The sequence below is a fragment of the Lepidochelys olivacea genome (assembly GCF_965140295.1).
Source record: "Lepidochelys olivacea isolate rLepOli2 genome assembly, chromosome: 1".
Classification (NCBI taxonomy): domain Eukaryota; kingdom Metazoa; phylum Chordata; order Testudines; family Cheloniidae; genus Lepidochelys; species Lepidochelys olivacea.
The window spans coordinates 320,893,579-320,906,470 of NC_140411.1; the positions used below are offsets into that span (position 1 = coordinate 320,893,579).

A 12,892-nucleotide genomic window follows, 5' to 3' on the forward strand; every position below is an offset into this window, starting at 1 on the left:
ACAAGTAGTTAAACTTTCTTACCCCTGTGCTTTGACCCAATAAAAAATGTAGAGAGCTCCTGTTTTGAAGATGTATTGTGGGAACTATTTTTAGGATTTCTTGAACAGAAAGATCAAAATGGTGGCAAACACATTATAGGCATACTAATTACAGTGCAAATTATGAAGCTCAGATGTTTTGGACCTGGATTTATTATTTGGGTCCAACTTTAATGCTTTTTAGAAGTGTCTGTATCAATACAGTAATTAGTGCAATTTGGGGGAATAAGAAACGTCACACACTATGCACTGTGTTCTACTCTCAACTCTCACAAGAAACTCGCGCTGATGTAACTCAATTCCCCATGCAGTATGTAGCTTTACTGCACATGTGGAAATTTCTCCCCGTGAAGTTCTTATGGCTCATTGGTCTTCTCAAGCAGGGCAACTAGCCTGTAGTTCTCTGCCCAATAAGCACATACCAGCACTGCCAGATGAATGATATCCCAACCAAAACAGCTGAACAATGACAGCACCTTTTAATGCTTTTGAGTCTATTCTAGGAAGGGGGAAAAAATCATGCAAGAACAAAAATTCTCAGAAAACTAAAAGAAACTCTATGAAGAAACGTCTTGTGTGAATACTAGCCCAGAGAAAATAACCATGCAGGAATACTGTTGAAACAACACTTGGTATATCATCAAGTAGTTCCTTCTAAGAAATGTCTCTGGTTTCCCAACAGCTGACCTGCTCTTTTCATGAGTCAGTTTATCAAGTTAAATGTGGGTATTATTGGTATGCAGTCAGGTTGGGTACTTCAATCCGCGTAATTACTAGAAATATGGACAGTTTCATTTTATCCATCTTGTATATAAAAACCATAATTTGGACCTTTAAAGCCTTATCTAAGTATGTTCAGCAGCCAAATAATTTCCTTTTGTTTAGGAGCTGCATGATTGACTTATTCTTAATAAGTGCAAAAATTGCTGTAGGCGCACAACAATACTAAGCTTGTAGTGCACAGAAGTGAGCTAAAATACAGATGTCATCCCTCAACTCTTCCTGTATAATTTGTACATTGTAGAGATAGTAAAGTGATTCCTTAAGCATATTTTCTAGCTTATTATTCATCACACTCTCATTTCATGTGACACTTCAAAATGCTCTTTTATACCTGGATTGTAGGAATAGGGTATTAGCAGCTTTGGCCTACTGCAAATAATTGAAAAGCTGGTACTTAAAAGTGGTCACCATTAAAGAGTCTTCATTTGCCAATAGTTATAGCCCAATCTTGTACTCTCCATATGAAAGAACTATGGTGCATGATCATGTTTCAAAATGTTGGCAAATGTTGACCTTTTAATGGTAACTACTCTGGACAGTAAGAAACATACATTTTAGGACTCTATCCGTAGTCTCTTTATATATATATATAGTAATGCTAATAGTGTTAAAATAGGTGAGAAGTATTTAATCAGGAGTTAAACATTCAGCATCAAAGGGCCTGACCCTGAAAACATTCCTTCACATAATATTTAAAATCATGTAGCTCTATTAATTTCAGTGGTGCAACTCTGGTTCTACACTGCCACACGTGAGATTAGAATCAGGTCCTGAGAATCTAACTACTGAAGCACTCCCAGCATTAGATATTTGACAATAGGAGCACTTAGTACTGTTTTTCACTTTTAAAATGAATAACACCATTGATGTGCCCTGATGGAACATGGCACCAAAGGGATACAATATATGTGGCTTTAGACTGAAATTTTGCATCCAGGGTGCAGCCTCAAGTGAGCTCAGAATATTCTCTCATTATAATATACAATAAATAACATGTGTGTTCTCCAGCAACAGATGTGTCCTGATGACACTTCATATTGTGCAGTATGTTAAGTATGCTTACTGTCTGACAGCCAGCATATTTTGTTAAAACAGGGATGTATCTATCATTTCTGGGGCAGAGTTAAGAGTTAGACAGTTAAAATTATTAAATCCAGTGCCTCTTCACCACTGAAAACAGTCTTGCATCTGAAGGCATCAACGAGATGCATTGATTTCTATATTGTTGTACATAAGCTGGATTTGCACTAATAGTATAGTACTGATTATACCTTCAAGCAAGATTTACTTTCTTGTAGAAGATCATCCCTCTTTATTTACTGAGTTAAGTACTTCATGGGCATTGCTTTGTCTAGCATAAAATAAAATGGCTTGTATTTAAAAAGTCAGTTGGTGAATGAACAGTTACGTAAGTCTTCATTTATTTCAGTTATTTGCCATTTATGTATTTAAAATGATTCTATGAAATACTGCCTTAAGGAAAATTGAGACTAATATTGTACAATTACTGTAAATAACCCTTGGGAATGTAATGGCAATGTTTTCTACGACTGCATGATTCCAGATTACTGCCAGAACAAATGTGAATTTGGTCAATACAATTTTTATATTTTATTTCAGCCTAAAATGTAAATGCATGTTTTTAAAGTCCTCAATGCTCTGATACTGTAATATAGATATATAATAATTTATTTACATACAGAAGAAATTAACACATTCATGCTGCTTATACAGTAAAGAATGATAACATCAAAAGAACACACAGACATAGAAATATGAGCTTCAGGAAGAAGACAAAAATAATTATATAGTATTTCCAATTGTCAAATGTGAGAACAATGATATTATGTCACATCCTCGTATATGGCCATTACTTGTAGATGATATGGATATCGCAGCTTTTTTTAAACCAGGATTTCTGAACGTTTTAGCAGCACTTTTTGGCATGACAAGAATACTGTGTTTTTGTTTTAAATGCTCCATTATAATATCATATTATCATCGATATAATAAATTGCCTGTAAACAGTAGATATCATGTTTACATTCCAAATACAGTTAAGGTCAGTTAAGGAAGACTCATTGAGCAAAGATAAAAGATTTTATAGCACTTAGAAAAATTGGTGGTTAAACAGTACGTTTGACTCAACCTTAAATGTAGTGGTGCTATAACCCCACCATTATGTTTCTACATTACCTTACGTCTGTTCACTGGGGGCAGGAACACTGGGAAGTCAGGAGGTGGGAGGGCGGCGGGGAGAGGGGAAGGGAAATCACATTAGGAGCAAGGACCATGCATAAGTATCTGGACGAAATTACTTCAAAACTATAATGAAGATGGTATAAGTTCATTCATCTAATTTAATTCATTTAGTGAGGAACAAATCCTGAGGAGTTTAACTGTTTTTACTTAGACCTTATACAGGACAGTTCTCATGGATTTCAAAGCATGAGTTAAATTAAGTAAAACACATTTGGATTTGACTTAGAATAATTTATAATAGAAATCAGCTTTTTGTCAGAGAAGTCCATTTGTAGGAGGAATTTCTTTCTGTCTGTCTATCTGAACATTTTAGTCTCTTTGCAGTGGGATACTCTACAATGACTAAGTAGAATTCTAATTCTGTTGCTCACGGTGCTTGCTTCATTTGGCAACTTTTTTTAAAAAAGAAAACTGCCACATACTTTGTACAGTTTTTTAAATTATTATTTTTTCATATATGTTTAGAATGTATAGATTAATGTTATCCACCAATGACTTTAATCTTTTTTACTTGAAAAAGGATAGATTCCTTCTCCGTCCCTGCACATGTTAAACTGAAGTTCTGTCCAGCCTCCCTCTTTCACTTACTTCCTGGCTTGCATATCAGTATCAATAATGTCAGCATAGCAGTGAGAACAGGGTTGGAATCCTTTTGCAGTAACCAGAGCAAACCCAACGTATGTCCTACATAAACAGTGGCTAGCGATGGTGGTGGGTTTTTGTGTTACAGTTCAGGAACAGAGTGGTGAATTCCTGCCACTTTCATGATCGCAGGAGACAAGAATCAAATACTGTAGCTTTATTTAGAAGTGGTGAATATACCAGATGAATATGACTGGTAGCCACTGTAATGGTACTTGAGAGGTGCTTCGAAGCTCTGCTGATCAGAAAAATATCAGAATCTAGATAGATAAACACATAAAGCAAATGTCATACTTTGAGCTGTAAATAGTCAACAGGATCAGGAAAGAATCCTCTGTGTTTCTGGATCATTACACCAGGGACGCTGGAGATGCTGAGCACCCTCAAATCCCATTAATTTAACTGTGCACTGAGTACCTCATAGGATCTGGTGTGTGATTAGATGGATTATGTTGTCATTGTTATTGTCTTCCCCAAACGCATCAGGTGGTGGCTAAAGGTTGTGAACATTTTCATAATAAAATGAAAAACTATTTAAAAAAATTAAGTGTTTTCACAGATGGTTAAAAACATAAAATTTGATTAATTTTCTCCAAACATTTCTCTATTGTACTGAAGTAGCTCTTCCTGGGGCAGTTTCACTGCTGCGAGGAGGATTCCTTCCCATCTGCCTCATGGAGATACTTGGCACACAGGGGTTTATCCCAGAGTCTGGTCTATGCTGCCCTTGGACCCAGTCCTGCAAAGACTTAAGCAAGTAGATGACTCGACTCATTGACTTTAAGGTCAGAAGGGACTATGATGATCATCTAGTGTGACCTCCTGCACACCTTTCATGGGAATAGTCTCTTTATGTACTGTTCTACTCTCATCCACATAAATAGTCTGCTAAATTGGAATATTATCCCTCAGCCATGACATACTTTAATAGTAAAAGTAAATCTTAAGTGATTCAGCAGAGTTTACAACGGAGGTCTATAAATCAGTTTGTAAATTTAAAAGAAAGAAATAAATAGCCCCAATAATTTAGCAAAGTAAAAATGAGGGGTTTTTTTTTTAGAATAATCTATTTTCAGAAACAATCTGAATATATGTATATAGACACACAGAGTATAATTCCAGTTATCTGAATTGCCTTTATCCAAAAATTCTAATTAAATGAAGCCACAATGTGTCCCCCACATAGCCCTTTGTTATTTAATAGCACTTCCATTTATCCCAACGGCCATTTCTCCAAAACTTTCAGATGTTCTCCAGGCCCTTCAGATAAATGGGACTGCACTGTATATATTTCAGATGATAAAGCGAGAGAGAAAAAGAGAAAAATCTAATTATGAGCAGCTGGTATTTAAATCTCATTCTCTCAAAGTTCTTAGACACCTGAAATTATAGTGTTTTTTACTTTTATAGAGGAAAAAAAAACCCTTCCTTCTATGGCCTCTGAAAAAGCAGAAGGCAAAAGATTTGCAATGTAGCATAAAGAGTTAGGCTTTTTTGCATTGTGCCTCTATCAGGCCATATCTTAAACCAGAGCATCACAACAGAAAAATCCACAGTATATGCTTTAACACATAATATTTGGATTTTCTCTATGAAAATAAAAGGCAATGTCTCTGATGTATAACAAAGACATGCAAAACTAGAGAGACAAGGTGTAACAAGGTGTCTCTCTAACATCTTGGGACTGACATGGCTATAACAACACTGCATATTCTAAATTGGACACAGACTAGTATTAGCTTCCAAGCTGTGCTTACTTGAGAAATAAACTGTCAATTAATTAGCATTTTTGCTGTTATAGAAGAATGAGTAATTCTTGTATAGATCTAGAGAAAATGAAGTAAAAAAGACAGGACCTGCAGTAACCTAATGTTCATAAAATATCCTGTGCTAGCAGCCTGAAGCAGAAAACCTTTTGGCTAATATACAGATCTATGATTTAAAACCATATTTTGGAAAAAAAAGAAAAAAAACAACCCAACAACCAAGACTGAAGATTTTTTTCAGCAGAAAATATATTCTTTATACCCACAAATGCATAATTGGTTAAAGAAAATGGCACAAACTTTAATTTCATCCTCTGGGAAAGCAATATTTTTGAGCTTTCATCTAAGAGGTTTTGTAAGATTTTAAGTTGCACTGCTGTCTTTTTAGGTTTTATTTTGAATACTATGTAATGTAATGCAGGTTTACAGACAGTCTAATATAGACAACAACAAAAAAATTATCGCCAGGCAAGCACTTAGTTCACTTTTCAACACTATGTTTGTAGTATTATTATAACAGGGTTACTGTACTGGCTGGGTCTCAGTGTCTGGCACACCTACAGGGTCAAGCAGCACCCAAGGAGAAGGACACTTGTGATCCAGGGAGTAACCCTGGGAGGAAGATCAAACGAAGGAGTTGCTGCCTGCCTGGGGAGGTGGAGTCAGAAGTACCACCAGAGCAGGAGGGGAGCTGCCTCTGAACCCTCTTCTAATAATAAATACACATTCTGTTATTATTGAGCAAGTGTCAGTGTCTTCATGCCAGCGACTTTGCCTGCTGTGCTAACCCAAAAGAAAGGGAAGAATGAGACCGTGAGGTCACACAACAGTATAGTAAAGTAGCATAAATTAAAACATTGAACGCTGGGTATATTTCATAGATTTAATTTCTGTTGCTGGTTAAACATCAAGACCAAGAGACAGTCTTTAAAAATACTATAGGGCAAGATGCTTAAACGGGAAAAGCACTGCAGATTGAAGTAAGCTCCACTGGGGGTTTAACAAGCACCTGCCACTTCCATGTGGTGAGAGATCAATCAGTCTCTGTATGAAGCAAGGTGACCTGTCAACAGCTAACTCACAAAGGGAAGAGATGAAAAATGATCAATTGCCCCAATATTGTGCTCTGCAGTAATACAATTACAATACACTAAAACACTGATATTGTCTTTCCCATTGTGCTACCCTAGTGAAGCAGAAACTCAACTCTGAGTCAGTAGTATAACTCCAGCTTGATACATAGAAAGAAAGATAAACTGGAATGCTAAATATTTTAGAAAATGAAATTTCTTTATACTTAATGTACAAATTCTGCAACATTGCAGTGAAAAATAAGTTTGTGATGATTTGCTGAAAGTTAGGGTTGCTAAATACAAATGCTCAGGTTACTGTTCTCAACTATAGAGCCATAATTTACTTATGGGGGCTTCAGTTCCTTGCTTATTTGATTTCTCTTTGCAGCAGGAGAAATGAGCGGGCCATCTGAGTATTAATATACATACACCCTACTCTACTGGCCGGCTCACTATTCCTGCTGCAAATATTTACAAAATCTTACCCAGTTGCAGTACTGGCTACAGGTCCAGAAAGAAGGTAAACTGACCAAGTTGCCAAGTAAACATGGGGGAGAAGATTCTTCTGCTACTGGCTAGAAATGTAATTATTAAAAATATCTATATATTGCACTTTACAGGACAATATATTCCTATACAGAGCATAGCATAGCAGAATGCAAAGGCTGGTTTCATAACTTGGGTTCTGATCCTGCAAACACATACTTAACTTTACTACCATGAAATCAGTTCAACTACATATGAAAGTTAAGCACAGGCATAACATCAGGACCACAATGTAGAATAACTTTGATTTCTGGTTCTTTGTTGCATTCCATCCCTCTTTTGTCTTTTTTGACTCTTTACATTGTAAACTCCATTGGACAGTGCCTGTTTTTTTTATTCAGATGGATGTTGTAACAATGCCTATGAAGCCCTGATCCCGACTGTATTCCAGTAGCACTCAAAAATGCAAAAGAATAAATAATAATTAGAGATGGGTACATAATTGTACATGCTCTAAAAATTGTGAATCTCTGTAAAACCAGATTGGGTGAGTAACCAGGTTTGGATACAGTGGCAAATGGCATCTCACTCTGCAGGGAGTAGCCAAGGTGAGGAAAATCAATCTTATTCCACAAAGGTAAAAAATAATAAGGCAGATCTCTAGATACTTTCTGACTATAAGGGTAGTTAAGCTCTGGAATAGGCTTGCAAGGGTTGTCATGGAGTCTTCATTATTGGAAGCATTTAAAAAGAAATTAGACAAACACCTGTCATGGATGGTCTAGGTTTATTTGTCCTGCCACAATGCCGGGGGCTGGCCTTGATGACTTCTCAAGGTCCCTTCAAGCCCTACATTTCTATGATACTACTAGTCTTTCTCTTAGGATCTGGAATATTGACAGAGGAATCCTACAAAAATGATGTGATTATATTCCAATATCTTGGAATATAGGAGACGGAACAGGGAAGGTAAGTAGCCTTTACACCACCAGCCTAATAGTTTTCATATCTACATCCCCCCTCAAAATGACGTGCTTTAAGGCAATTCCCACATATTATAAAATGTTATGCACCATCCTCCAGTGTAAGAAGAAAGGCTGTAGTTTTCGTGTTTTTGATTGATTGATAATTTTATGCTATTGCGAAAAATGCCAAAGAAATAAGTAAAAAACCCATACTTCTTCCTTCAACAGTGAAAGCAGGACTTGGGGAACTGATATACATGAGGAGTGGAGAAGGACAGAGAGCACTAATGTAAGTGGAGCGTGGGATTTTTCTTTAGTTGAGCACAAGAACACCTTTGTTCCAGACAAAAGAGTAGAAACGAGAAGACATACATGCCTGATGCTGACAGAAAGCTTATTTGTGCCTAATTCATTGAAGAAATTGTTCAAGAACAGTACATCCTTGTGCAAATATTATCCCTGAAATGCTGTCAAGGTCACTATCTGCCTGGGTTGTCTGCTGAGCAAGTGGCTGTAGCGTTCGTACAGTAAGTATCCACAGGCAGCTTTAACTTTGGCATCAAACTTTTTAAAAGAAGGGATATAAGCTTTGCCTGCACCAGTCAACGTACGGTAACTAACTCGTTTGTTCTGCTGGCTTCCCCTTGCCTTATTTTCTCTAAAGCCTTTCAGAAAAAGGATGTGCACAGCCCATGACCATATTCACCAAATGACCAAGGTGAGATATACTTATTTTTGTGACAAGCCTGTTTTCCCATATAACCTACATGGAGTGGGGAATGTAGTTTCAGAATGGATCTATTCATGTGATAAAAATGAATTACGAAAAAAGAAAAAGGAAGAAAGCAAATTCACACACAATATACAGATAAACATATGCATATCACCCAAGGCGGGGAACATTTGAGGGGCTGTGTGAGGTGTTCACCTCACACAAAGCCTCAAGTAAAGTGGCCAGGAGGGTCAATTAACTGCCTAGGCTTCACCTGGAGGAGGAGCCAGGGTGCAAGGACTAATTAGAGATGAGGCTCAGCTAGACAGGAACAGGAAGGGCCTGTATAAAGCCCAATAGCTGACAGCAGCTAGAGGCTGCAGAGAGTGCAACTGCAGTTGCTCTCAGGTAGGAAGTAGCACAGGGACACAGCAGTAAGGTTCGGGACTGTGCAGACTTTGACTGCTTGTTGTAGGATTCCTGGGCTGGATCCTAGTGTAGGGGGTGGGCCTGGGCTCCCCTACCAGCCACTGTTCCGGAGCAGTGAATGGGAAGACTGCCTGGGACAGTGGTTCCTGAGAGACTTTGATACCCTGGAAAGGGAGGACTACAGTGACCTGACCAGAGGGCCAAGCCATGAAGAGGGGAGCAGTTGAGTTGTGAGAGAGTGAGACCAGAATGAGTGATGGAGTGTAACCACAGGAAGGTGCGTTGGCCTGGCAGAGCTAACTCCCAGATGTGGCCAGATGGAGGCACTCCAGCGGCAAGTAGAGCACCCTGTGATAGGGGCTCACACCAGACCATGTGTTAATTTTTGTCAGTAAGAATTTTACATTAAGCAAGCGCTATATGATTTCTACAACTGGATTGAACCACTTCTAAAATAGTGCATGGTTTGAGTAAAAGTGGGAGGACTTAGCCTGGTTTGAGTTGTCTTATTGTCTCAGACAGGCATACAGGGGATAAATATCTTGAACATAAGTTATTCCATACATACAATGGAATAAACAGGAACCACAAGCCTGCTCAGATGACTCTGTATACACAGAGTCATTTCTTCACAAGCACTTTTCATATTAGTACCACACTTTCAGGTAACTCAGAGACAAATGCCAAATCTAGCCCTCTTTCACGTCACGTGGATTGTGATGCTTTCTAAAATGAGGTGAAATCATGGCTCCAGTGAAGACAATGGCAACATTCCCATTGACTTCACTGGGACCAGGGTTTCACACATGGTATCCTAACTGTGATATCATGATGAGGTTTGTGGAAGAGAATCAAAGGGATGATCCATCATAAAATAATGTGCAGAAAATCATAATTTTTCAGAAAATCGTTCTTCAATTAATGCTATTTCTGTTTACTTAGAGGGGCCTTATCAGTGTTGAGGGAAAGGTGAGACAGTGGATAAAAAAGTACTCTACTTATACCACTAAAATTAGGCATAAATCCCACAGTCCTAAGAATGCACTCATTTGTTCTGAAATATTTCTCTTAGACTTTGTCTACATGGAAACATTTTACTAAACAATTATATCAATAAACAAATATCCAGAACCCCTTAGAGTAGTTATAATATATATTTATCAACTGTTTTAATTAAAATGCATCTCAATAGTTTGAAAACTATATTTAAATCTGGCTGGTTTACTATGATTTCGTAGTTTTCTGCTGTATATTCCATACATCTCGAACCACAAACATAAATAAAATGTAACAGAATAAACACTTATTACAACATTTTGGAATATCATTAACATACACAATTTACATAGCATAAATCTGCTAACATCTGCAGTGATTAAAAAGCATTATTCACACTGTTAAAATGAAAAACACCCTGCTTGGTTTTTTCCTTGGTACAATAAACAAAACAGTGGGTTTTCTTTTATTTCCCATTCAATAACAATTCACCGAATGTCATTACAATTTCCTAATACAAAACATTCAAAGGAGAAAAGCTGGGGAATATGAAATTAAAAAGTTAAAGTCTTCTCTAACACAATGCCCAGAAGAACATATTACCTCTATCAGATAGTAATTCTGTGGTCTGGGAGGCTCCAAGATAAATAACTAGGGATATAGAATCATCTCCCTTGTGGTTTTTCATGTCTCCTGATTTCCATCACCCAAACCCATACTGTGGAAATTCAAATAAGAAACAATATAGTAAAGCTGGAAGAAAACAAAGCTATGAAAAATGGAATTCAGAAGGTTGCAAGAAAACTAGCTATCACTGCTGTGGATCAGTTTTTCATGTTAAATCCAAATCTACTATGACACATTAGGGTTTTTGTTTATTTGATTGGTTGATTGATGCAAGAAATGATTTTGGAAATTATATGACAAAATTGTAAACTTCCAGAAGTATTAAGAAGATCTAAAATCAATCTACAGCAGTTGTGAATTTTAAAGATGCTAACTAAGAAGGTAAAATATAATTATATTATAATTATATTTACAACTTTGCCTGCACCACGAAGGTGCAACAAATAAAATGTATGAATCATCCATTTTAGGTCATTAGAGCTAAGACTGAAATCCTGGCTCCACTGAAGACACTGGGATTTTTGCCATTGACTTTAATGGAGCCAGGATTTCACTCTACATGTACGATGTGTTGAGTGGTCTCAACACCCGTTAAAGTGAATACGCCAGAAACTGAGGTCCTTCCTCAGGCTGAATGAGGACCTAAGGATTTAGCCTACTGAGAGTGTAGAGCACACAGAAGTTAACAATAGCAGATTTGAGTTCTTAGATATCATTTGAACTAGAGAACAAGAGGTATCTATTAGAAGGCCCTTACAGGAGACAACTAAGACCCATTTTAGGTTTGCAGAAGTTGAAGCCAACAAAATGCCAAACTATATAAGCCCTCTTACTTTGAGAAGTTTTAGAGGCACATAATTCTTGACACCCTCTCTAAGTCAAGTCAAAGTTGCTGTTCACTCTCTCTTCATAGACTTGCTGCAGCAGTAACCTATCATCAATTAAGACTTGTTTTGCCTCTTCATATAGTCTCCTCTCTTAATGATGTCCTTTGCCCCAGATGTTTTTCTGCTTTTCAGTAAAGATAGTTACAGCCATTCCTGTTGGCATTTAGGACAAGAAAAGATACCCCTCACACACCATTCCATACCAAACTAAATAAGAAATAAGGGCAAATACTTATCCATTTGAAGGCTTCCAATAATAGTGGGGCCCATATGCTTCAACTGTGCCAAAAGCGATTTGTCCACTCGAAGGGGTCAGCAACAGAGTAGCTAGGAACTTCAGTTACCATCTTGCTTAGTAAGCCAGTTTTGACAAAACAAGAAAATCAGGTGGACATTCCACATCACACCCACCCAAGCAAGTGCTAATAGCCAGTCTGGCAGACAGTCTTTCAGTGGCTCAGAGTTCTGTTTAGGCCTTTGTCTCTGTAGTCCTGCCTTAACTGCCTGTAGCTTTGCACAAGGCTTTTATGTGATAGCTCTTCTTCAGGCCATAGCTAATGTGCCCTCCATTACTGTAGCACTGTCATTGCAGTTGCTCTAAAGCTGGTCACTATGGAGTCAGCAGTTCTCACTCTGACAGAACCTCCAAGTGCAGCATTTGTACATTTCCATTCCATTTACCATTATAAACGTATTCAGCTTTCTTTTATTGGGACATTTCAGTAACATGTTGCCATCTAGCAAAGATTTCATTGGTCCTGAAAGTGTGAGGATTTTCAATCCCCTTACTGTTTTAGGACCCTAAAAAAAAGGAAATGGATGAGGGCTATAAATCACAGTGACCCACAGGCTAACAGTCTGGTCCTCAGGTCTCTCTGAAAGCATAGCTCATTACTCAACTCTTCTTATTCTGGGACAGTCTGAACAATTATCTTCAAGAAAAAGCCAAAAAGACTGCTAATCCTTGATAATCAAGAACTTCCTTCTCTAGAAGACAAAGTTTCAAATAATGTCTCAAGTGTCTCATCCATTTTTTTTTAGGGACATAGAGGAAATGTGTATGTGGTATTTCAAAATGGATTTTAGAGTAACAGCCGTGTTAGTCTGTATTCGCAAAAAGAAAAGGAATACTTGTGGCACCTTAGAGAGACTAACCAATTTATTAGAGCATAAGCTTTCGTGAGCTACAGCTCACTTCCTCAGATGCATATCGTGGAAACTGCAG

General features: G+C 37.6%; 1 protein-coding gene across 13 annotated transcripts in view; it reads right to left on the reverse strand.

Moving 5' to 3' along the window:
* TAFA5 (TAFA chemokine like family member 5) overlaps positions 1–12,892 on the reverse strand; it is a gene marked incomplete at its 3' end in the record, with an annotated part of 615,005 nt that overhangs the window by 72,502 nt on the left and 529,611 nt on the right. The window contains exon 5 of one of the 13 annotated variants that reach the window (XR_014709330.1): positions 10,855–10,871. The exons of the other annotated variants lie outside the window; for them this stretch is intronic. Of the gene's footprint in view, positions 1–10,854; positions 10,872–12,892 lie in introns of those variants that run through there. 13 annotated transcript variants of the gene reach the window in all.